Raw genomic sequence first — 26,938 nt, 5'->3', positions numbered from 1 at the left:
ATATAGTATTAGCTAACCAGGCCTCTGGGGCAAGACGGACATCTCAGATGACAGTGGTAAATGGGGTCTTATCTGTCCACTCCACTGCCAGGTGGGCTACTCCTCTTCTGCTCTGAAAACCCCTTTAGAGCTCAGTGATTTGAACTCTTATAGCAGATATCACTCTTAGAAATGCTGTCCCTTTAAGGTGGATGAACTTAATAAGATAAACTTCATCCAAAAATTTTAAAAAAAAAGAAAGTTTACCAGAATTTGTAAAACTAAATGGGGGTAAAGGGAAGGAAGGGTTAAAATGAACAAGTATAGAAACAACCTAAAGATAAAACTCCAGTTTAAAAACTCATGTTTTCCAGGTCAGATACACCAAGCTGTGATGAGGTCAGGGGGACTTGATCCAGACAGCTTAAGGGCCTGGGCTTGCCCTGTGCTGGTTCCCTTATCTGATTGACTCTATAGGTTCTGCACTTCAAGCTGACAATGGATTAACCAACCTCGGCCCCTCTTCCCCAAGTCAAGAGCATTCTGTACATTCTGTAATACTAAAGCATATCCTGCTTTATTCAACCTGATCAATAAAACATAAAAGCCACCCATGACAAGAGTCAACAAAGGACAAAACTAAACTAAGATTCAATATAAAATAACAACAATTCTTAGTTTCCTAAAAGCAAAACAAGATCTTAGCAGCTTCAACCAACAACAGCTCCAAAACAATACTGAAACACTCAAGAGCTAAGATATTCTAAGAGTGTGTTTTCTCTCAGAATAGAGGCAAAGTGGGAGAAAAAGGTCAGATGACCACAGAATACTTGTGCCTGAAAGAAATGAACCTTGAAGGAGATTTCTATGAGTTAAAAAACAGTACCTTATAAGTAACTGGTCTGGTCTACTCACAGCTGTTTCCAGTGTCGACTCTTGTTTAACTGTCTACTGACTTCAGTTTAAAGTTAATTCTGTTGGCAAAAAAGTACAGAGCTTGTCTGGAAAGTGCTGTTGGGACATAAACCATTCCTTTCAAAGCGGTGGTAGCTGTATTAAGTTTTCTTGTAGAGGGGAATAGAAATCCTTCCTGTAGCAAATCTTCTTCCTCCTTCCCCTCAGACTTACTCAGTATCCTCCTATCCCATATATTGAAGAGACAGAGAGGGAAGGGAAAAAAAAAAAACAAAACACTGCCAGGAAATATACCTTAAATAATGTAGTATTTGAGCATTTAGAAATAGACCAAAAAAAAAAAAAAAAAGTGGGGGGGGGGGGTTTAAAAATGAGAACCAGAGAAAGCACATCAGGATCTTAAATATAATTTAGCCCAATGCCTTCACTTTATAAATAATGTAAGTGATGCCTAGAGAAAATACGCTTTGTGCAAAGTCACTCACAAAGCTCATATGTGTCAGCTAAGAATAGCTATTGGATTTCACAACTCCCAGTTCAAGGCTTTTTCTATTACACTATTGTACCCGAGGGGAAATGGTTTACCTTTTTCCTCTGCATCCTTGTAGAATACCCACACGAGCTGGCAGCAAGAAGTAATACAATGTCAGAACCACCTGTTCTCAGAAAAAAGCATTTCCCTCCACTTCACAGTCCTTAATATTGAACATCTCTCTCTCTAATGTCTAATTTCTTCTATATTTAGGAAATAATATTTTCCTCTGCTGATTTTCCAGAATATTTTTTATGTCTCAGGAGTTGCCATTTTTCAGGGGCTATGAATATCCTTTAATCCTTACAGAGGACTCCTGAAAAGGATGGAGCTGTGACAGTTGTTAGAGTAAGTAGTTACTTGGCTCTTGAATCAGAAACACATTATTATTACCAAAAATCTCTGCTTCTAAATTGTCTAAAAAAAAATTTCACCATATATACAAGTTTATTTTTTGATCACTTTTTTAAAAGATTTTTTTGATGGGGACCATTTTTAAAGTCTTTATTGAATTTGTTACAATACTGCCTCTTCTTTTATGTTTTTGGCCATGAGGCATGCGGGATCTTACCTCCCCCAACAGGGATCAAACCAACATACTCTACATTGGAAGATTAATTCTTAACCACTGGACCACCAGGGAAGTCAGCTATTCTTGACTATGACTTTTTAATATACTTTGTTAAATATAAGATAAACATCACAATAATTTTTATTTGGTATCTGTCACATCACTTTTCCTACCTATATATGAGAAATTATTTTTCTTGAACTGAAGGGATGATTTCTTTATTATAATTTTTTTAAAGTTTTCTTTTGAAATAATTCATTCACTTATTAAACAAATATTAATTGAATATTTATAAAGCTACCTCATCCATCCCTTGTGGAATATAATAACTGACAAGCAATAGCTTTTTCAGAGAAGTGCATAATTTTCAAATAAAATCAAAGGGTTTAGATGGGAAGTAAGGCCAATTTTCTATAACTTATGTTTTTCTTCATTCCCATGCATCAACCATGTGCCCAACATTTACTTACATTCTACCCATTGAGTCATTCACTCGCAAAAACATCCATCCTAGGGTCAGATAAGCCAAAATATGAAGTGGCCCAGGCTAAAATTGCTCTGGTCACTACTGATCTTTCTATTTGATATGACTCCTTAAAATATTAATGTCAAATCAACTTTACATGCTATGACTCAAAGACACAATTAACTAAATTCTCAGACCATTAAAGACCATTTTCAAACTTTTACTCATTCCTTATCTCAGAAATTCACTGTTTGGTTTTGATATTGCTTGTCTACTTTTAAGATTCCATTTATCTATGCTTGTCCTGGTCTTTGGCAGAAAGCAATGTAATTGTGAACAAATAATTGCAAAAGTATACTTTTTAAAATGAAAATTGGATTAGATTTTTAAAAACATTTTCCAAAGTGTTGAGTAATTAACATATACCATATAAATCTTCCAACCCTGACAAATACACAGTTGATATTCAGAATACGTAAATGTTGAGAGAGAAATCTTGTAAAACATACTCTGTGCTTCTTGACACAATGGTAGATCCTATTTTCCTTTTGTTCTTAATTAATCTTGCTTGATTGAGCTCTAAGAAAATGAAAACCCCACAGACATTAACATCTAATCTACATTTATACCTAACACTAATATGTCAAATATGACAAGAGTTTGACACACAGATGTGTATTCCTTGGGTTTACTAAAATTTTTCCATATTTTTCCTTTACTTCTTAAGCTTTTACTCTTTATTTGAACATTTGGCCTTTGGGATGTTAGAAGGGGCAGGAAGGAAGTGTGAGTAAAACCTTAAAGGAGAAGTAGGCTGTGAGGAGGCACAGAGATTCAGATGGAATGACTGACGTCAGGGTGATTCAGGGCTGTTGAGTAGACTCAGGGGAAAAAAAGGTGTAGAGAGAAGTCACGTACCCGCAGGTTGTTTAGAACAGAAGTGGGTTGAGTCACAGACAATAGATTATAGGTACTGATTTCAGGAACCAAAGTCTCTCAAAATAGGGTAAGCAAAGAAAGAACCAGCAATTTTGGTGACCAGTGCAAGCAACAGGAAATTGGCCCTCAAACTTACTTTGTAATTCATAACCCTGTTCCTTTGTCCCCATTGAGAGGGAAGCAATTGCTGTCAATATGTGAAATTTAGCACTATCTAAAATAACACAGTGGTATACAATCATTTTAAAAAATCCTCTCTCTTTATATTTAGGTCCCTTGGACATATTCCAGGTTGCCCAACTCTGGGCATGCTCTGAATTTCAGAGCCCTTAGGTAAGTTTAGGGGGGAAGAATTACTGTGTTATGAAGATGGAATCTATGGAGTTGAATTCCACTGATGGGAGTAGCACTTAGAGCAGAGGTGAACTCCAGGGCAGACTGTATTAACACAGGCAAGGCCATCGGAATTCTCAAACTCTCGGTATCCTCCTCTCAATTTTCAGGTTTACAGTAACATTAGAAGAAGGTTTGTACTAAAGAATCCCAGAGAGCAGTTTTGTGATAGCAGGGAAGGGAAGTGATCACGTGAACAGCTGTTAGATTATTTTGTGTTTGGGAAGAGTTTTCATAGGTGGACATTTTTAACTGTCCCAGGAGACTGACGCACATAAAAATCTCAAGCATCAACCCTCTTAAACTAGTTCAAGCTCCTGCTTGCTATGTTGCCTTCTCTGTTCACAGTCCAGTCTCCTCACAGCAGCCAGAGTCACCATTCCCCTCTTCATCTCCTCTGTTGGTTTCCATCATCTCCTGCTTTATATCATCCAACGGGTTCCCACCATCTCTCTCCTTCATTCCCTGCAGTTTCGCATTATCCTCTGGTTCACTCTTCAGTCATTAGCCATTATTCCTCGTTTCATTCCTACAAGGGTTTCCCATTATTCCCTGGTTCACACTGTCCAAAAATTCCCCTTCATTCTCTGCTTCGTCCCTACAATGATTTCCCATGGCCCTCGGTATAAATCCAAATGCCTAGCCACAGCCTCCTAGGCTCTCCATCATTTTGCCTCCATTTATCTTTCCCACTTTTCTAAATGCTGTTCCGTTTGTCTAGAAAATGCCTTCCTCATATCTTCACAGAACTATTCTCTTCTCAGCATTCAGAGCTCATTTTAAATGCTTCCTCTCCAGAAAAAGAATATCCTGACCACTCTGGTTAACCATCCTCCCGACCACATACACACATTCTCTCTACCTTGTTTCTCTACTTTGGTTTTTCTTCACAGCACTTATCACTATCCAAAATTATCTTTGGTTCTTTTTTAGTTATTCATTCATTCAATTAGTTTAAATATGTTCACTGTATCTCTTCTAGAATAACCTGCTATATAATGCAGGGAGCACAGCCTGGTGCTCTGTATGACCTAGATGGGTGGGAAGAAGGTTCAAGAGGGAGGCAATATATATACACATATATAGTTATGTGTATATATATACATGTATATAGCTATGATTGATCTGAGTTGCTGTCTGGCAGAAACAAAAAATATTTTGTGAAGCAATTATTGTCTGATTTAAAACAAATAGAATAAGTTTTATAAACTTAATTATAAAATATTATCAGAAATGTATCAGAAGTTACAAATAAGATCAGAACAATAAGATTTTGGCTCTTTTAAACCTCATCATTCCCAGTGTTCAGAACAGTGTCGACTATAAAATAAGTCTTTGATCAACATTTCTTGAATGAATTATTTATAGTCCTGCCTGGGTTACTACTCTTCATTCAACAAGCATCTAACCTAAGTCCACAAGCATGAGGGCAAAGACAACCCACCTTTACAACTGATGGAACCCTGAAAATCTCTTCATGGCTCAGCAGCTAGGCATCTCAGAAATAAAGAGCCCCTATTGGGCTCTAGGTATGTAACTGTACCTACACAAGGGGACTCTAAGCCCTTAAATTTTCCTAACACAAAGGCCAGAGTATACCTCTGACTTGCCAGAATATCCTTTATGGATACATGCACCAGACTAGGTATGGGATTATATTTGCTAGAAGGTCCTGAGAGCTTCCGGATATTTCCTTTGTTTCCTAAACTCTACAGTAACTGCCTTTATTTAAACAGCAGATATCCGACAACAAATTCTATCCTTTCCAGGTGGTTTCAAGAAACTGATCTCAGCCGCCAACTCTTCAGGAGAAGAAGCTAAATCTTTGCATTCAAAACACATGTTTTCTAAATGAAAAGGGGGAAGACTAAGTAATTTTAGAGAGCTGAGCTCACAGATAATCTTATCCACCATCTCAGTCCTCCTCCACACTGATTCAGAGCTCTCCAGTGAGCTGTGAATTGGATTGCCTCCATCTCCTCTCCTACTGCTTCCTAATTACCTGTTCTAGTGAGTCAGCCTCTGGGTCCTGGGGCTCAGATGCACTGTGGGACGATGAGACTGGCTCAACACATGCTGGGTCCAGTCACATCAGAAAGGTACTGAAAGGGAAACTTCCCTGATGGGCCAGTGGTTAAGACTTTGCCTTCCAATGTAAGGGGTGTGGGTTCAATTCCTGACTGGGGACCTAGATCCCACATGCCTCATGGCTCTGCTCAAAAAAAAAATAAAATAAAATAAAAAAAAGTTAAATAAATAAATAAGAAGTAATATTGTAACAGATTCAATAACAAATTTTAGAAAATGGTCCACATAAAAAAATTTCTTTAAAAAAGAAACATGCTAATGTGATGGTGGGCAAACACAGGGGGATTCCTTGTTAGGAAGAAAATGATTTTTCCCAAGCACACACACAGCAGTTGTCCCCTAGGACACAATGATGTAGAGAAAATCTCTTGCCAGAACACTGTTGCCACTAAATGGAAAATAGCATCATATAAATAACTGTTGGAAAAAAATGCCATTTTCTTATGGACTAAGATTAAATATTAATCTAAATACATAGGTGTCACTTATTTAGTCAATAAATCAAAGCTACAAATATTTTTTATTGCTTTCTTTCGACAAGGTTTTATGCTAAGTCATGAGGTCTCTCATCCTGGAGTCTGAAGTCAAGTTGGCCTTAGGAAACATCACTACGAACAAAGCTAGTGGAGGTGATGGAATTCCAGCTGAACTGTTTCAAATCCTAAAAGATGATGCTGTGAAAGTGCTGCACTCAATACGTCAGCAAATTTGGAAAACTCAGCAGTGGCCACAGGACTGGAAAAGGTCAATTTTCATTCCGATCCCAAAGAAAGGGAATGCCAAAGAATGTTCAAACTACCGCGAAATTGCACTCATCTCACATGCTAGCAAAGTAGTGCTCAAAATCCTCCAAGCCAGGCTTCAACAGTATTAGAACCAAGAACTTCCAGATGTTCAAGCTGGATTTAGAAAAGGCAGAGGAACCAGAGATCAAATGGCCAACATCAGTTGGATCATAGAAAAAGCAAGAGTGTTCCCAAAAAAAATGTACTTCTGCTTTATTGACAATGCCAAAGCCTTTGACTGTATGGATCACAACAAACTGTAGAAAATTCTTCAACAGATGGGAATACCAGACCATCTTACCTGCCTCCTGAGAAATCTGTATGCAGGTCAAGAAGCAACAGTTAGAACCAGACATGGAACAATGGACTGGTTCCAAATTGGGAAAGGAGTACCTCAAGGCTGTATATTGTCACCCTGCTTATTTAACTTACCTGGAGAGTACATTATGCGAAATGCTGGACGGGATGAAGCACAAGCTGGAATCAAGATTGCCAGGAGAAACATCAATAACCTCAGATATGCAGACACCACCCTTACAGCAGAAAGTGAAGAAGAACTAAAGAGCCTCTTGATGAAAGTGAAAGAGGAGAGTGAAAAAGCTGGCTTTCAAAATTCAGAAAACAAAGATCTTGACATCTGGTCCAATCACTTCATGGCAAATAGATGGGGAAACAATGCAAACAGTGACAGACTTTATTTTCTTGGGCTCCAAAATCACTGCAAATGGTGATTCCAGTCATGAAATGAAAAGACACTTGCTCCTTGGAAGAAAAGCCATGACAAACCTAGACAGCATATTAAAAAGCAGAGACAGTTCTTTTCTGACAAAGGCCCTTCTAGTCAAAGCTATGGTTTTTCCTGTAGTCATGTATGAATGTGAGAGTTGGACCATAAAGAAAGCTGAGTGTCAAAGAATTGATACTTTTGAACTGCGGTGTTAAAGAAGACTCTTAAGAGTCCCTTGGACTGCAAGGAGATGCAACTAGTCCATCCTAAAGGAAATCAGTCCTGAATATTCATTGGAAGGACTGATGCTAAAGTTGAAGCTCCAATACTTGGTCCACCTGATGTGAAGAACTGACTCATTGGAAAAGACCCTGATGCTGTGAAAGATTGAAGGAGGGAGGAGAAGGGGATGACAGAGGATGAGATGGTTGGATGGCATCACCGACTCATTGGATATGAGTTTGAGCAAGCTCCGGGAGTTGATGATGGACAGGGAAGCCTGGCATGCTGCAGTCCGTGGGGTCACAAAGTTGGACACGACTGAGTAACTGAACTGAACTGAACTGATGAGGTCTCTATAATAATCCCTTGTTATATCATGGTATGATAATATTTCTGTATCCAGAATACAGAATTCCCTAGGGAAATAAGGTCTCTCTTCCTTTCTTTACTTCTTTATTTTCTTCAGTTTATTGAAGCCTGTATTTATTAAGTTCATATAGTGTGCAATGTTTGAGTATAAAGAAAAATACAAAATCCAACATAGGGAATCTTGGAGGTGAAAGAAGTCTACTGACTATTGGGAAATTAACACTGAATTATAAGAGAACACAATGGAGGGCTTCCCTGATGGCTCGGTAGTTAAAAAATAATCCATCTGCCAATACAGGAGATGCTGGTTTGACCCCTGAGTTAGGAAGATCCCCTGGAGAAGGAAATGGAAACCCACTCCAGTATTTGTGCCTGGAAAATCCCATAGGGAGAGGAATCTGGTGGGCTACAGTCCATGGAGTCTCAAAGAGTTGCACATGACTGAGCGACTGAGCATGAACACACGTGGCACTATAAGAAGGGACACGACCAAAGGTTTCCTTGAGGAGGGGCAACCAAGAAATACTTTGAGTGCATCAGGAAAGGAAAAAGACTAACATTTCAGGCAGGAGATAAGGATAGAGTTGGGCCACTTCAAGTAGTTCTACAGAGCTGGAAGGTAGAATGAATAACATACCGTAATGGGTAAAATATGCAGAAAGAAATACAGACAAAAGCCAGAGTCAGGAACCTAGGCTTTATCCTGAAGGTTGTGGGTAGCTACTAAAGGATTTTAAACATTGGCTATTTTGGTTTTAGACTGCTAAGTAGAAAAAGAATTTAGGAACAAGTGACCTAAAGGACGACTTAAGAGGACACTACTATACCATTGTAAGACATTGTGATGGTCTGGAGGGACGGAAAGACAGAGATGATCTCAAAAGATATTGAAATTGTTCCATAGGTAGGAAGATATAGGATAGACAAACTTACTCCCAAAATGTCCATAAAATCATTACAGAAAAATGTATACAGTGTTAGATGTGCATGAAAATGTAAATCCTTATTATACAAAAAACATTTTTTATAAATTCTATCCATTTGCTGATTAGTAAGCCGAGGCACCAAACTTAGAAGAGTGATAGAATTTGAACTCATGTTCCCATGGCTACAATATCATATTTTTTACACTGAATTGTCCGTCCCTTTTAGGAGATCATAGATTTTGGACACCTTTTTAAACTTTGGTGACTAGGATTGAAGAGACTGGAATATACTTTGGCAGGATCTTAGAAGATTCCTTACTTAGGCAGACTGTTTAGATTTTTTAGTTATAAGCATGTTCAGATTTGAAATTCAACACAAACAATGGGCTTCCCCAATAGCTCAATAGGGTAAAGAACCCGCCTGCAATACAGGAGACATGGGTTCAACCCCTGGTTCAGGAATATCCCCTAGAGAATGAAATGGCAACCCATTCCAGTATTCTTGCCTGAAAAATCCCATGGACAGCAGAGCCTAGGGGGCTACAGCTCAAAGAGCTTCAGGAAGTTAGTGAGTGAATAAACACGGCATACAACACACAAAGAATTATATTTGCATTGTGTCTATGAAACTGTATGTTTTGCTCCCTGCAAAAGCACAGAACCTTCATCAAATTCCTCTTAATAATCTAATCATTTTAAGCCTGAAAGATTTATTCACACTCTATAGAAGGATAGCCATTTGAAACCAAAATGAAAGTCGACTTGGCAGATATCCTAGTTCAATCAAGTCAAATACTGAGTTTTGAGTACAATGCAGTTTGAAAGACAAATCAGCTTCAATGAGTCTAGGAAGGGAAGAGGCAAAACTCTTGAGACACTGAAAACAGAAAGGGGCAGACAGCTCAAACAGGAAAAAAAATGCTGAGATTTGCCTTAAAGTTGGAGGAGGGAATTCCTTCTCTAGCATATTTTGCAGCTACTACAGGTAGGATAACCATATAGTTCACTATCCAAAACTGACTCTTTTAGATTAAAAAGAGGCACTGATTAATTACAGTGGGATAGCAGATAAAAACTAGGGCTCTTATAGACAAACTGGATATACACCATCCTACCTAGAGGTTTGCATTAAACCTGTCTTTCAGATGATGATATTATAAAAAATGAGGTCATTGGTTTTAAAGTAACTGGCTCTTAAAGTGAGTCAAGATTGACAAAAAATTTTTATACAACTTGGACAAGGTATTCAAATACATATACAAGGGTCAGATCAACTGAACCATTTGGGACGTAATAATCCTTTTAGTTCCATAGTTTATTTTATTAAAAAATGATGTCGAACAATAAAAATTACACTTCATTTTAAGACAGTAACAGACAGCAAGTATATAGTGTTTAGTAATAGTAGTGTTAGTCACTCAGTTGTGTACAACTTTGAAACCCCATGGATTATAACCCACCAGGCTCCTCTGTCCATGGAATTCTCTAGGCAAGAATACTGTTGTAGGCAGCCTTCCCTTCTCCAGGGGCTCTTCCCAACCCAGGGATCAAACCCAGGTCTCCTGCATTGCAGGTGGATTCTTAACCATCTGAGAGACCAGTATCTGGTATCCCATAAAAAGTAATGTATTCACATACACATTTTTGCTATAAAATATAAAGATATTAGTCTCGATGGGTGCCCTGAGCTATTTTGATTATTTCAAAATAAGCACAGGCCTTATTTTTCAATGCATTAACCATAACAGAATCAATATTAATAACACCAAATTGAGTAGAATCTCAATCCATTTTTTTTCCTTAGATGAAAAAAATCCATTTTTTTTCTTAGATGAAAATATCCTTTCTTATATGGCAAAGTTCCTTACTAAGCTGGACAAAAGGAAGGATGAGCATAGCACAGGAAGCAAACATTCTCAGGTACAGACAGGCGATATCAGCCACAATTAATTAGGCTTCCAACTTGGACAAAACAATTGACTTCACTGGGGCTTAGTTTTCTCCTATTTAAAAAATGAGAGGATTTAGTTTGAGTACATCAGGGGTTATTTCAGATGTGAAGTTGGACTATCCTCTGAGATAATTATCTCCCATATGTTTTATATTTGTTTAAGGTTTATTCATCTATGAGGACTAAAGATCTGTTGCATCATAAAAATACTAAAACAGCCAGTTATTGAAGAAACAACTGCACTGGTAACCACAATTATGATTTTTTTTAAGATTTTCCAGAATAAAAACATAGACAGTGGGAAAACATTTTATTTTTTAGGGCATAATAGGAGGACTATTAGGATTTTCTTATGGGAAAAGTCATCAGATACAAAATGTTGAAACACCTAGTGCTTAATATTTTTTAAATATTAAGCTTCTTTGGGTTCCCCAAACCACTGAATTTATACAGAAAAACAGATTTTTCTCAGAAGTGTAGAGTTGCTTCCTGACACTGTCACTTTTAACAAGGAAAGAATGAATCCACATTTACAAGACAGAGTGTTGGAAATAAATAGAGAAGGCTCCTCCCTGCGCTGTAGTCCTTGACAAGTTCCTAGATACATGAGCATGGTTCAGAAAATTATAAAAACAAAGTGCCCATCAATTCTTTGACATTGGACCTCAAGATTCAAGGCCAACAAATACAAGGAAGTCAGACTTTTTCCCCATATTATTTTGATTCCTTTCCAATGCATAAATAACATATTTCCTTATATATCAATGATTATTAATGATCAATGCAAAGAAATAGAGGAAAACAATTGAATGGGAAAGACTAGAGATCTCTTCAATAAAATTAGAGATACTGAGGGAATATTTCATGCAAAGACGGGCTCAGTAAAGGAAAGAAACAGTACGGACCTAACAGAAGCAGAAGATATTAAGAAGAGGTGGCAAGAATACACAGAAGAACTATACAAAAAAGATCTTAATGACCCAGATAACCACAATGGTGTGATCACTCACCGAGAGCCAGACATCCTGGAGTGCCAAGTCAAATGTGGCTTAGGAAGCATCACTACGAACAAAGCTAGAGGAGGTGATAGAATTCCAGTTGAGCTATTTCAGATCTAAAAGATGATGCAGTTAAAGTGCTGCACTCAATACGCCAGCAAATTTGGAAAACTCAGCAGTGGCCACAGGACTGGAAAAGGTCAGTTTTCATTCCAATCCCAAAGGAAGGGAATGCCAAAGAATGTTCAAACTACTGCACAAGTGCACTCAATCACACGCTAGCAAACTAATGCTCAAAATTCTCCAAGTGAGGCTTCAACAGTACGTGAATTCAGAACTTCCAGATGTTCAAGCTGTATTTAGAAAAGACAGAGGAACCAGAGATCAAATTGCCAACATCCACTGGATCATTGAAAAAGCAAGAAAATTCCAGATAAATATGTACTTCTGCTTCAGTGACTATGCTAAAGCCTTTGACTGTGTGGATCACAACAAACTGTGGAAAATTCTTCAACAGATGGGAATACCAGACCACCTTACCTGCCTCCTGAGAAATCTGTATGCAGGCCAAGAAGCAACAGTTAGAACAAGGCATGGAACAATGGACTGGTTCTAAATTGGGAAAAGAATATGCAAAGCCTGTATACTGTCACCCTACTTATTTAACTTATACTCAGAGTACATCATGCAAAATTCCAGGCTGGATGAAGTACAAGCTGGAATCAAGATTGCCAGGAGAAATATCAATAAGCTTACCATATGCAGATGACACCATCCTTATGGGAGAATGTGAAGAGGAACTAAAGAGCCTCTTGATGAAAGTGAAAGAGGAGAGTCAAAAAGCTGCTTAAAACTCAACATTCAGGAAACAAAGATCATGGCATCCAGTCCCATCCCTTCATGGCAAATAGATGGGGAAAAACATGGAAACAGTGAGAGACTTTAATTTTGGGGGGGCTCCAAAATCACTACAGTTTTGGGGGGCTCCAAAATCACTCCAGATGGTGACTACAGCCAGGAAATGAAAAGACACTTGCTCCTTGGAAGAAAAACCATGACAAACCTAGACAGCATATTAAAAAGCAGAGACATTACTTTGCCAACAAAGGTCTGTATAGTCAAAGCTATGATTTTTTCATTAGTCATGTATGGATGTGAGAGTTGGGCTATAAGGAAAGCTGAGCATCAAAGAATTGATGCTTTTGAACTGTGGTATTGGAGAAGACTCTTGAGGGTCCCTTGGACTGCAAGGAGATCAAACCAGTGAATCCTAAAGGAAATCAGTCCTGAATATTCATTGGAAGGACTGATGCTGAAGCTGAATCTCCAACACTGTGTCCACCTGATGAGAAGAACTGACTCATTGGTAAGGACCCTGATGCTGGGAAAGATTGAAGCCAGGAGGAGAAGGGGATGACAGAGGATGAGATGGTTGGATGGCATCACCAACTAGATGGACATGAGTTTGAATAAGCTATGGGAGTTGGTGATGGACAGGAAAGCCTGGAAGGCTGCAGTCCATTGGGTCCCAAAGAGTCGGACATGACTAAGTGACCGAACTGGACAAAAAATAATGAAGATGAATATAATGTAAAATTTAATGTTTCTACCATCTTAACCCTCACAAATTCTATTATTAAGGATCAACAGTTGTAGTACATCCACCCAGATGGTCTATCCATTCGTCCATGCAACTATCTACATCTGCACACATACATACATATGTATATCTACAAATCTGGTTTTCAAAAGGTAAACACTTTCCTTATTTGCCTCAATTTTTGAAATTATTAAAATGTTTACCTTTAGAGACAAGCAAGCCAACATAATTACACATATGTCTTCTTTAATCATCATAAATTTCTCTCCTCCATTCTTAATAACTTGGACTTACACAACTTCTCAGGTGGCTACAAAAAATAAATGCAATGATATTTTACTGGCAGTCAAGAAGCTTAACAAAATGAGTACCTAACCAACGTTTACCGATTTGAATGAATCGTACCAAGGATCCTAACCTCATCAATGTGGAAGAAGCCGCCATTAAACAATCTCATGTAAATTGACTTCCCTACTACCCATTCCTCTGTTTTATCAAATGTTCAAGAATTCCTTATTTGAATACTTCTCAAGCACTGTTTTTGTGTGAGGATTTGTCTGTTTCAAATATGAATACTGTATTTTTCATCACTATATGACCACTAAGCAATAAAAAACCATACTTGAATAGATCCATCTTCATAAAAAATTGTCCCCTGAAATTTCCTTCATTTTAATCAACACATTGTTGAATCTATTAATCCCCGCATCCTTATTTGAGATTACAAATGTCAATGAGTATTCCCCATAGTTCTACGGTGAAAAAGTAGTCCCACAGGCCAGTTTAGCCAGCAGTTATTGAACTGGTAAGATAATTACTGGCAGTTTTTGCTTACTGAGAAAATAATTTTATTTTTCTTTCTAATTTTAGTAGATTCTTTATATCTTTATCCTGGAAATTATCAAGTCTTTTGGTTTTTCAATAAACTTCAACTTTGATTTCTTTCCTGATATTATTCAATGAATCTATCATCATCTATGTTAGTAATACTTTCTTATGAAAGAATATATATTTCAGTCAAAGACAGAGATGTCATTGGACTTTGTTGGTGAAATGCTAGAGTGTTTTTATTCTTTAAACTCCATTTGTTATTGACAAGCAGACAACATTTAAAGACATGGGTAGATGAGATGATCAGAAAGAGTGAGTGTAACTAGCAAAGCTGAACAAGGACAGAGACCTGTGGTATTTCAATGAAGTGTTAGAAGTATTGGGTGTGTGGCATGTGTGTAGTTTATAAATATATGAATGAGACATATATGTATTGGAATTCACCAATCGGTGAAAAACTTTGAAGATTCCTGTTTCTACTCAGAGAGATATAGTACATAAATAGCTGTGCAAAGGTGGAAGGGCCATAATAGACATATGAGTCATTATTAGGTGTTTGTAAGGAGAAGAGAATGACAGAGGATGAGGTGGTTGGATGGCATTACCAATTCAACGGACATGAATTTGGGCAAACTCCAGCAGATGGCGAGGGACAGGGAAGCCTGGCATGCTGCAGTCCATGAGGTCACAAAGAGTTGGACACGACTGAACAACAACACTTTTTATTTCAGCACAATTTCAAACTCACAGAAAGACTGTAAGAATACTGCAAACAAAACCTATATACCCTCAACCCCAGTTTATCGATTTCCATCTACCAATCTCTGTATAGGCATATGACTTTTTCTCTGACTCACTGAGAGTGAGTTGGAGACAATGTGCCCTTTAGCAGTGCACAGTGTGAACTTCCTAAGAGCAAGGATATTTTCTTATATCACTTCCCCACAGTTTTAAAAATTATGAAATTTAACATCGAACAATATTATTATCTAATCCACAGTTCACATTCACATTTTTAAATTGTCCCACTAATGTCCTTTAGAGCTACTATTTCTCTATTTCAGGATCCAGTCCATAGTCACCCATTGCATTCAGTGTTCTTTTTCTATAGATTCCTTTAATTTGGAACATAATCTTTGTCTTTATACATCTTAAAATTTTTAAGGGTACAGCAAATTATTTTATAGACTGTCTCCCAGCTTGGATTTGCCTCACATTTCCTTAGTATTAGATTCAGGTTATACATTCTTAGCAGAAATGTCAGGGAAGTGATGTTTTCAACACGTCATAGCAAGAGGCACATAATGGGAAGAAAATTCAAAACAGAGGAGATACATGCATATGTACAGCCGATTCACTTTGCTGTACAGGAGAAATGAAAACATTGTAAAACAACTATACTCCAAAAAAATAAAAAAACAACTATACTCCAAAAAAAAAAAAAGAATCACATGACATCAGGTTGTTCTGAAATTGATGAAATTTGATCCATTTTCTTACCATACTCTTACACAGCAGTTTTTAGCACCCACTGATTATTTCTATATTAGCTGTCATTTTATTGTAAAAGAGAGCTTTCCCATCCCATCTATGTATGTATGTATTTACTTATTTATATTAAAATAAACTCATGGATTTTTATTTTATTCAATTATTATATATTTTAATATTGAAATTATTTCAAATGTGGCCAGTAGGAGCCCTTTCAGCCCAGATCCTCTGTCCTTTTTTATGTCACTATCATTCTTTGAGCACGTTCTTATTTCTGGGACAAAATGTTTCAGGCTTAGCTATATGTTCCCTGTCCCAGACTCAAATGAGTCTTCTCTCCTTGATTCGTCTTAATGGAAAACAGCATTTAGAAACCATATGCCGTGGGACTTCCCCAGTGGACCAATGGTTAAGACTTCACCTTCCAATGCAGGGAGTGCAAGTTCAATTCCTGGCCAGGGAACTAAGATCCCACATGGCTTGTGGCCAAACAAACCAAAATGTAAAACAGAAACAAAATTGTAAAAGTTCAATAGAGATTTTAAAAATGGTCCACATCAAGAAAAACTCTTGAAAAAAAAAAAAACATGCCAAACACTCATACCATTGCTTCTACCGTCTTGCCAGACATAGCTAGGGGAAAAAAATTAAAGATATAGTACATACGCACACACACAGAGTATATATTTTATTTATTTAATCATATATTTCAATTCCTCACAACATAATTGGACTCGCAGGTTTAATATTATGGGCAATTATTACTTATACTTCCATTGCCTTTCCCATCTTTTCCTACATTTTTAAGTACATATAAATATCTCAAAAATAGTAAAATGATGCTATATCTTCTGTTCTATAAATAAGTGTGTGTGCGTGTGTGTGTGTGTTCAGTTGCTCAGTCATGTCCAAATCTTTGCAACCCCATGGACTGAACCCCGCCAGGCTCCTCTGTCCATGGGTTTTGCCAGGCAAGAATACTGGAGTGGGTTGCCATTTTCTTCTCCAGGGGGTCTTCCCGACCCAGAGATCAAACACATGTCTCCTGCTTAGCAGCAGATTCTCTACCACTGAGCCACTTGGGAAGCCCTAGTCCTAGAGTTAAATTAATTCAGTGTCACTGTGAGAATTTTATCATACATTCCCATTCTTGAGTTTTTGATTTTGGTTTCACAAAATCCACACTTGAGTAATTTTTTTTCCAGGAAGGCAGATAGGTATTATATCATAGAGAATATACTCCTACAGCAGCTTGGTGGATATATTTTCATTGGTATCACTTATTATCCTCCAGTATCTCCTGGCACTCACAATCTCTATGAAGATGTCAGAGGTAAGTCTGTATTGTTTATTTTTCCCTTTCTATGCAACTTGATTTTATTTTATCATCGGGATGACAGTAGAATTCTTCTTTTTCCCTTAATGCTAGATAACAGGTTATGTTTGGATATCCTGTTTTACGTCAGTTTGATGGACCCATTCAATCTGCAGACCAAGATACTCTTATTCTTTTCTTCTTTCAATATGTTTTAAAATATTTTTCCTTTCCATTCATTGGTTTTCACCCTTCAGAGATACCTATTTTTCCTTCTTCTATCATCTTTTTGCTAATTATTCTAAATTCTGTATCTTCCCTCTGCTTTTGTCACAATTATTTCAAGCATTTTCTTCATGCCAGTGATCTCATCTGTAGTTCTGTCTTTCTTGATTCCAATTTATCTGTTAGATTTATGAGTCTTGTTAAAGTTCTCAGTTTGCCTCCTCAACTCTGAGCATTTTTTTTCTGTTGTTTTATCATTGAGTTCACATCTATGGAATTCATGGTTTTTCTTTAGATAATGTATTTTCTTTCATAATGCATAACATTGGGTACTCATGGAGGACTTCAGATTTCTATCTCATTTTTATCTTATCTTAGGTAATTTTTTCAATCTATATTTGACAGGCTAGTTTCATTTGTTTTCATCTTCCTTCCTTTGTTTTTAATTATTTACTTTTTTACTGTTACTATTTTGCTAGAGCATGTTTGCAGGTTGTCATGCCAACTCATTTCACTTTGCTCATGGTTAACAAGGCCTGCACATCTAAACAATCTCTTTTCTCTGAGCCTGTGAGCATGAATCTCTTTGACACTTTTCCCACCTTGTAAGAACACTGTTTATCTTTCCTTCAAAGCAAAGATGTCTGGACATTTCTTTAGGAGTCAGTATGTTTCTTTGATTGTGCCCCCAGAAATGTCTTAAGATTTTCAAATTTAGACCAATTCCTTTCCTCAACAGTACTTCCAAGGGCCTAGTTATAAACAAAAGCTGATAATGTAAGCACTGCAGCCTTATATATACAAACACGTACTGTATTCTCCGGTTCACACATCAGAGAATCATTTGCCCAACAAAAACAAGGATAACAGAAATTTAATTCCTACATATCATAGTTTGGGAAGAGCCTCTCTTTCTCTCTCCAGTCATATTTGACATTTGTTAACAACAGCTAGAAATGTTATAACTGCCATGGCTAAAGCATAATACTAAAATTTGAAAATGTTTTCTTTCTTCTTTAATAACTTGCCCCGCCTTGCAGTTGACTGGCTGAAGAGCAGATGCCCCTTTTCTTCCTCCCTCTCAGGTACTCCAGTTGGTTTTGTTGTTGCTGAGATGCTCTAAGTCTCCAGGGCTTTCAGCCTATACAGATAACCCTTCTTCCTCTTCCATGGGCTTCCCTGATAGCTCAGTTTGTAAAGAATCCACCTGCAATGCAGGAGACCCCAGTTTGATTCCTGGGTCGGGAAGATCTGCTGGAGAAGGGATAGGTTACCCACTCCAGTATTCTTGGGTTTCCCTTGTGGCTCAGCTGGTAAAGAATCCTCCTGCAATTTGGGAGACCTGGGTTCGATCCCTGAGTTGGGAAGATCCCCTGGAGAAGGGAAAGGCTACCCACTTCAGTATCCTGACCTGGAGAATTTCATGGACTGTAGAGTCCGTGGGGTCACAAAGAGTCGGACACGACTTAGCGGCTTTCACTTTCACTTTTCTCCTCCATAGGAATGACAGAAATTGTATAGTCTTACATCATGTAATGAAGAGGATGAAGCATTCATATGAATGTGCTTATGTATCGTGTGTGTTTATGTATCCTGGTCACATAACACATACATTACCAACACACATATGAAAATTTGAAAGAAAATAAAGCACCTATCTACATGGAAGGGGCTTCCCAGGTGGCTCTAGTAATAAAGAACTGCCTGCCAATGCAGGAGACACAATAGACATGGGTTCAATCCCTGGGTTGGGAAGATCCCCTGGGGGAGGGCATGGCAACCCACTCCAATATTCTTGCCTGGAGAATCCCATGGGCAGAGGAGCCTGGTGGGCTACCCATGGCAACCACAGGGTCGCTCAGAGTTGGACATGACTGAAGCGACTTAGCATGCATGCACACATCTACATGGAAATAGACAGTTGAAAGTGGTGCAACCTAGAGAAAAAAATTTAGTGAAAACCAAAACATTAAAATATTATTACCTGAAGACTTGAGCTGACAAGGATAAACACACTATTTGAGATTATTTATTAAATGTGAAATTTATGAGAAAGTTTTCGTTTGATGTTGAGAAGCCATAAAAGGCAAGTGAATCCCACGTGGTTTGTTTTTTTCAAGTTAGAGCTAATGAGTGACCTTAGGGACGCAGGAACTCTTAGCCTAGCGGGAAGCACTTGGCATAAGTGGAGAATTTTATGTTTCCTCTGATTTATGCTTTCATCCTGGGAGATTTTTCTTCTGTTTTTCACACGCTGTGTTTCTCTGTTTGTGGTCTCTGGTTACAAAGGGACAAGTGCACACTCTGCCAGTAGATGCTGGGCCAGGCATGGCTGTTCTTCTCAATCTTAGCAACATATGATCACCTGCAGATCCGCCTGAAAATACAGATTCTGATTCTGGCCCTAGGGAGAGGGTGGAAACCTGAGAATCTGATTTTCTTACACATCCCAGATGATGCTGCTGGTCAGAGGGTTATACTTTAAGGGGCAAGGATCTGCACACTACTGATTTAAAAGGTACGATTCTGTTTAAATGACCAAGAGATTCTGCAGGGGCCAAGGAGCAAGGGGTTCTTTGTGTTAAACTGCACTCCTGACACTTACATGCATGCTAAGTCACTTCAGTGGTGTCCAGCTCTTTGCGACTCTGTGGACTGTAGCCCGCCAGGCTCCTCTGTCCAGGGGGATTCTCCAGGCAAGAATACTGCAGTGGGTTGCCAGGCCCTCCTCCAGGGGATCATCCTGACCCAGGAATTGAATCTAAATCTCTTATGCCTCCTGCATTGGCAGGCAGGTTCTTTATCACTAGTGCTACCTGGGAAGCTCCCAGACATTTGAACAAGTGCAATCAATCCCAAAACCTTCTTATAATAATTTTATTATTCACTCCTTTCTTGTCTTTCTTTATCTCTATTGACTTTTCCAATTCCCAGCTCCTAGCTCATTCTCCACTTCCTTCTTTTATATATAAAAGATGGATGAATCACAATATTCAGAATTAAGAAATGGGGACATTATTTAGATGGATTCTCCCTTCAGGGCTTTAAGTATTTTGATTCTGCATTTCCATTGTTGATATTATTTTAGGCTGAAAATAGATTGCAAAGAACAAGACATCTGACTCAACAGTAAAGTACAGCAAATCAACGTGTTTAATGTTTGCACAAACTGTAATCTGTAAGTCATTAAGGGTGGGAAAAAACCAAGCTGATACTGACAGAAATAAAAGTCGCCCCAAGACTAAAAACAACCCTGTGCTCTTGAGTGTAAAACTATCTCTGCTCTGTTCTCAACATTTCATCACTAAAGGACTATGCTGTACATGAGATTTCACGTTTTTAATGACAGTGGCCACTGACTTTTTAAAAACTGTACTTTCCATTTGAAAAACTGGTTTCTCTCTTGACACCTAGAATTCAATTTTCAAATCTCTTCTTACTGCCTATTTCCATGATCTTTCATAGTTATTTTGCTAAGTTTTGTCCCTCTGAAACTACATAGTAATTTTTAAACTTAATTGCATTGTCTTAATATATAAGAAGCTTGCTAATAATAATTAAAAAAAAAAAAAAACAGCAGATGCCCACAGCTCTTTATTTAAACTACGATTGTGTTTGGAGACCTAAGAGAATATGAAAATATTCTTAGCCTTAAGAATTTTTCTATTCCTTCCTCAAAAATCTTTGTACATCCATACCTTAAAAAAAAACTCTCGATTCATTTTTTTCCTAGCATTTACTTGCTAAATATTAATTATCCATCCTGAATCCATACATTGCACTTAGGTGCTCTGAAGTTAGTCAACAAATCAATCAAACTTCATAATTCCACTCACAAGCATGTTCTAATATTGTACTCACTACACAGTCAAACTCATACACCATAAACAGAATTATTCTGACACCAGTATCACCAAATTAAGGTTAAAAGCACATTTTAAGCCATGGCAAGTTTTTACTAAACTTCTCGTCTAGAATGTATCGGGCATTCAAATTAAGAGTGGACTTTAATTTAAACATTAGCTCAGGAATTAAAACTTAATGCTTGATTCCTGATCAGTCATTCATTAAATGGTCAAACAAATATTCTATTTTATGATATGGAAGCAGATGCAGATGAAACCTTTCAAAGATAGTCAGGCATTTGTGCCAAAAGACAAAAATCTCCAGATCCTCCCCCACGATAATGCCTTTTACAGGACAACAATTAAGTGTACCTGGTTTGTTTAAATGTAAACACGTGTAAGAGTATTGTAGGCTTTCTGAATTGAAAAATGGGAAGCTGCTGTAGAGCACAGGAGCTCAGCTCAGTGTTCTGTGGTGACTTAGAAGGATGAGATGCTTTGCCTGATGCTGGGAAAGAGTGAAGGCAGGAGGAGAAGGGGACAACAGAGGATGAGATGGTTGGATGGCATTACCGACTCAATGGGCATGAGTTTGAGTAGGCTCCGGGAGTTGGTGATGGACAGGAAAGCCTGGCATGCTGCAGTCCATGGGGTTGCAAGGAGAAAGAGTCAGACATGACTGAGCGACTGAACAACAACAAGAGGGGTGATGTGGGAGTTGGTGTGGGAGGGAGCTTCAATAGGAAGGCTGTATAGGCATACACATAGCTGATTCATTTAGCTGTACCGCAGAAACTAACAACATTGTAAAGCAATTCCACTCCAATGCAAAATAAAAATAAAGGGTCTTAGCCTAAGGAAAAAGAAAGAAAAGTTTTAACGAGGAGAAATATCATGAGATATCTTTAAAAATAAAATAACAGAAGAGGGTTGCACTTATATCACACTAATGCCTCTATCCTTCTGAACAGCCAGACACTGCTCTTTGACTTAAGTAGCTTTCTGTGTAGATAGCAAAAGACCAGACATAAGAAAATGTCCTTGGTTTCTCCTCTTTGTTAGCTGCTGGTAAAAAAAAAAAAAAAAAAAAAAAAAATTACTTCAGAGATTGGAGAAAAGGGGGGAGAGGAATGTACCTCTTGTCTCTGTAAACAGCTCGACACTAACAAAATCTCAGATCTTGCTTCTCAATCAATACCAAGCTCTGTGCTTAAAAGCGCAGCATCAAAGCAGGGTTTCATCTCATTAATGATATCAATAAAGGTTATCTCTACATGGAATGAAAAGGTCACTAATCAAATTGCAGTGCCTCCCTCACATGATTGTTGCTTGGGAATGCATTTCATTGATTGTTTAAGTTTCCTTGCATGGAATCTCCTCCTTTTTAATGTATTGATTATTGCAGGGGAGGACAATCATACAATGTTGTCTTGTAAGGTTCTCACTTCATAGTAAATAGAAAAGTGGATTTGTTCAGCATATCTCTCTATAATAAGGCTCTAAAATAAAGTGAGAGGAAGTACAAATTAAAGGAAAGCTGGAGAAAAGAAAATTTGCTTAGAGTTTTAGGCATGAAAAAAAATAAAAAAGCTGTCAATAAACTTTTCAGGAAACTGTCAGTGTTGTAAAGTGCACACCATTCAGCATGACATGTACAAAATCTGTTGATCTATTTCCACGCAGATCATAACATTTATAAGGAGAGACAGAAAATGAACATTTTTTTAAAAAAATGAAGTGTGATATATATTCTAATATGGAAAATATAAAATGCTGAATTCTGGTGTTCACATGCAGTGTTAACCATGCAATATTAATGTACATATAAATCCTGTTTATTTGCTTTTGCATTTTGCATAAAGGCCTTTTATGTAGAAAGTGCTTTCTCAATCTGGTAAGAAAGCATGCTTATGATAGCTTCAGTTCAGTTCACTTCAGTCGCTCAGTCGTGTCCAACTCTCTGTGACCCCATGAATTGCAGCACGCCAGGCCTTCCTGTCCATCACCAACTCCCGGAGTTCACTCAAACTCATGGAATTTAGAAAGATGGTAATGGTAACCCTGTATGCGAGACAGCAAAAGAGACATAGATGTATAGAATAGTCTTTTGGACTCTGTGGGAAAGGAAGAGGGTGGGATGATTTGGGAGAATGGCATTGAAACATGTATAATATCATATGTGAAACGAATCGCCAGTCCAGGTTCGATGCATGATACTGGATGCTTGGGGCTGGTGCACTGGGATGACCCAGAGGGATGGTATGGGGAGGGAGGTGGGAGGGGGGTTCAGGATGGGGAACACATGTATACCCGTGGAGGATTCATGTTGATGTATGGCAAAACCAATACAATATTGTAAAGTAATTAACTTCCAATTAAAATAAATAAATTTATATTAAAAAAAACTCATGTCCATCGAGTCGGTGATGCTATCCAGCCATCTCATCCTCTGTTGTCCCCTTCTCCTCCTGCCCCTAATCCCTCCCAGCATCAGGGTCTTTTCCAATGAGTCAACTCTTCGCATGAGGTGGCCAAAGTATTGGAGCTTCAGCTTCAGCATCAGTCCTTCAATGAACACCCAGGACTGATCTCCCTTAGGATGGATTTGTTGGATCTCCTTGCAGTCCAAGGGACTTGCAAGAGTCTTCTCCAGCACCACAGTTAAAAAGCATCAATTCTGCAGCACTCAGCCCTCTTCACAGTCCAACTCTCACATCCATATATGAAGACTGGAAAAACCATAGCCTTGACTAGACGGACCTTTGTTGGCAAAGTAATATCTCTGCTTTTTAATATGCTATCTAGGTTGGTCATAACTTTCCTTCCAAGGAGTAAACGTCTTTTAATTTCACCATCTGCAGTGATTTTGGAGCCCAAAAAACAAAGTCTGACATTGTTTCCCCATCTATTTCCCAAGAAGTGATGGGACCAGATGCCATGATCTTAGTTTTCTGAATGTTGAGCTTTAGGCCAACTTTTTCACTCTCCTCTTTCACTTTAATCAAGAGGCTTTTTAGTTCCTCTTCACTTTCTGCCATAAGGGTGGTGTCATCTGAATGTCTGAGGTTATTGATATTTCTTCCGGCAATCTTGATTCCAGCTTGTGCTTCTTCCAGCCCAGAGTTTCTCATGATGTACTCTGCATATAAGTTAAATAAGCAGGGTGACAATATACAGCCTTGACATACTCCTTTTCCTATTTGGAACCATTCTGTTGTTCCATGTCCAGTTCTAACTGTTGCTTCCTGACCTGCATATAGCTTAGAGGGTACTTTATTAAGTATGTAATAGACTTCTGATAGTTTGGAGACTGTAATAATTCAGGAGGGTAAAAGAGAACTCTTTAAGACATGCTCTCCCTTTGAAATAAGAAATCAATGAACAGAACCAAGAATAAATGACTAAGTAATCCTAGACTCCTCCCTCCGTGACACTGAAGCCTCTGGGTTCCTACCCTTTCTCCCCAGCTAGCTCGTGGTTAAATACTGACCCAGGCCTCTTTATTGGTTCCTGCCCTCTCTACCTTTTGTTGTTGGTAGGTATACCCTACCCAAGGGGCATCAGTTATTCCAGTGGCACTGAGATGGATCTAATAGATTTTCTGTAAATTGCCAAACTAACAGGTTTTATCACCTGGAAAATACAAGGAACAGCTGCTTATGCAAGTGCCCTAGGCACCTTAGTTAATAGTTCTCGCAATAAAATGACACGGGCTATAATTCTGGTTTGCTGCACTCAGTGTTTTTCTTAATATAGAAAATAATGGTCTGGTGACCATAGCCGCATGTCAGTGATTTATCACGACTGAGTGCTGTATACTGCCTGCTTTTTCAGAACAAAATAACTACCAAATCATTCCACTTGAAGCACTAAGTTCCTGCAATTATAAAATACCAGAATGTGTCGGTGGATATATACTCAAGACACAGATACAATGTTTGCAAGATGCCACATTTATACTTAAAACTATTTTATTTTAGATATTAATAAGAAAATCAGTCATTTGAAAGAAGACTTAAGCTATTATGTCATGAAATTTTAAACATGCACTCAGAAACTCCAAGTTTTATAACATGCCATTTGGTTTTCCTTTCTTTAAAAGAAAGCATTTCTGAACTCATCGATTCTTCACAGTTCTGCTAATTAAACCAATGATACAGAGTAAATGTTTTGTTTTAGGCAGACTAGAATTCTTCACATAAGTGTAACAGAAAATTAATGAGGAGCTTGTGGCTATAAGGAAAGGCAGCAGATTCTAAATGCTAAAGCATGGGTTAGACAGGCCTGGACCAATCCTAGCTCATTCCCTCATGGGCCACATGACCTTGGGCATTGGTTTTTCATACTTTTGGGTCCTTCACTTTCATAATTTGTAAAAGGGAGATAATAATCTACCTCCTGAAATTGTCTAAAGGAATGATTCAGATAAAATATGCAAAGTAATTAGCATTGCCATCTTTAAAGAAACCATAGTTTTATGAATTATACTACTGTTCATTTATGTTAATTAGATTTGGTACAGAGAAGGTTAGAAAAGTGGAAGGCTGGCAGTAGGTTATCATGTTTTCTCTCTTGGATCCATCTTGTTTTATTATTGTTCAGTTCAGTTCAGCCACTCAGTCTTATCCGATTCTTTGCGACCCGATGGGCTGCAGCACACCAGGCTTCCCTGTGTGTCTATCACCAACTCCTGGAGCTTGCTCAAACTCATGACCTTCGAGTTGGTGATGCCATCCAACCATCTCATCCTCTTTTGTCCCCTTCTCCTCCTACCTTCAGTCTTTCCCAGCATCAGGGTCTTTTCAAATGAGTCAGTTCTTAACATCAGGTGGACAAAGTAATGGAGTTTCAGCTCAATATCAGTCCTTCCAATGAATATTCAGGACTGATTTCCTTTAGGATTCACTGGTTTCATATCCTTGCAGTCCAAGGGACTCTCAAGAGTCTTCCCCAACACCACAGTTCAAAAGCATCAATTCTTTGGTGCTCAGCTTTCTTTATAGTCCAACTCACATCCATACATGACTACTCTAAAAACCATAGCTTTGACTAGACAGACCTTTGTTGGCAAAATAATGTTTCTGCTTTTTAATATGTTGTCTAGGTTGGTCATAGCTTTTCTTCCAAGGAGGATTTTTTTTAAATTTCATGGCTGCTGTCACCATATGCAGTGATTTTAGAGCCCCCCCCCCCAAATAAAGTCTTTCACTGGTTCCATTGTTTCCCCATCTATTTGCCATGAAGTGATGGGACCGATTGCCATGATCTTAGTTTTTTGAATGTCTATTATTATTCTTGAATGTTTATTAATATTATTTGAATATTATTATTATTTTCATTTTTTTAACTGGAGGAAAATTGCTATACAATGTCATGTTACTTTCTGCTGTGCCACACCATCAGTCAGTTATACATGTACATATATCCTCTCCCTCTTGAGCCTCGCTCCTGCCCACCTCCATCCCACCCGTCACACACAGCACTGAGCTGAGCTCCCTGTGCTATTCAGCAACTTCCCCCGGCTATTTTATACATGCTAGTGTATATATGTCAACACTACTTTCTCAACTCACCCCACCATCTCCTTCCCCACCTGTGTCCGCAAGTCTGTTCTCTATGTCTGCATCTCTGTACCTGCCCTGCAAATAAATCCATCAGTACCACTTTTCTAGATTCCAAATAAATGTGTTAATATATGATATTTGTCTTTCTTTTTGGATCCATCTTCTAACAACCTTCTTCCCTTTTCATTCTCTTGGAAAATGCACCC

At 38.2% G+C, this 26,938-nt stretch overlaps 1 protein-coding gene across 3 annotated transcripts in view; it reads right to left on the bottom strand.

Annotated features, from left to right (window-relative positions):
* The window catches only part of ARHGAP24 (Rho GTPase activating protein 24), a 545,966-nt gene that overhangs the window by 225,623 nt on the left and 293,405 nt on the right, over positions 1 to 26,938 (bottom strand). The window contains exon 1 of one of the 3 annotated variants that reach the window (XM_005902826.2): positions 866 to 1,122. The exons of 1 other annotated variant lie outside the window; for it this stretch is intronic. The gene's annotated coding sequence lies outside the window, so the exon portion shown is untranslated. Of the gene's footprint in view, positions 1 to 865; positions 1,123 to 26,938 lie in introns of those variants that run through there. One more of the 3 variants, XM_070372642.1, reaches the window with a different exon arrangement.

The sequence above is a fragment of the Bos mutus genome, chromosome 6 (genome assembly GCF_027580195.1).
Source record: "Bos mutus isolate GX-2022 chromosome 6, NWIPB_WYAK_1.1, whole genome shotgun sequence".
Taxonomy (NCBI): Eukaryota; Metazoa; Chordata; class Mammalia; order Artiodactyla; family Bovidae; genus Bos; species Bos mutus.
This window is presented reverse-complemented; position numbering and strand designations above follow the sequence as displayed.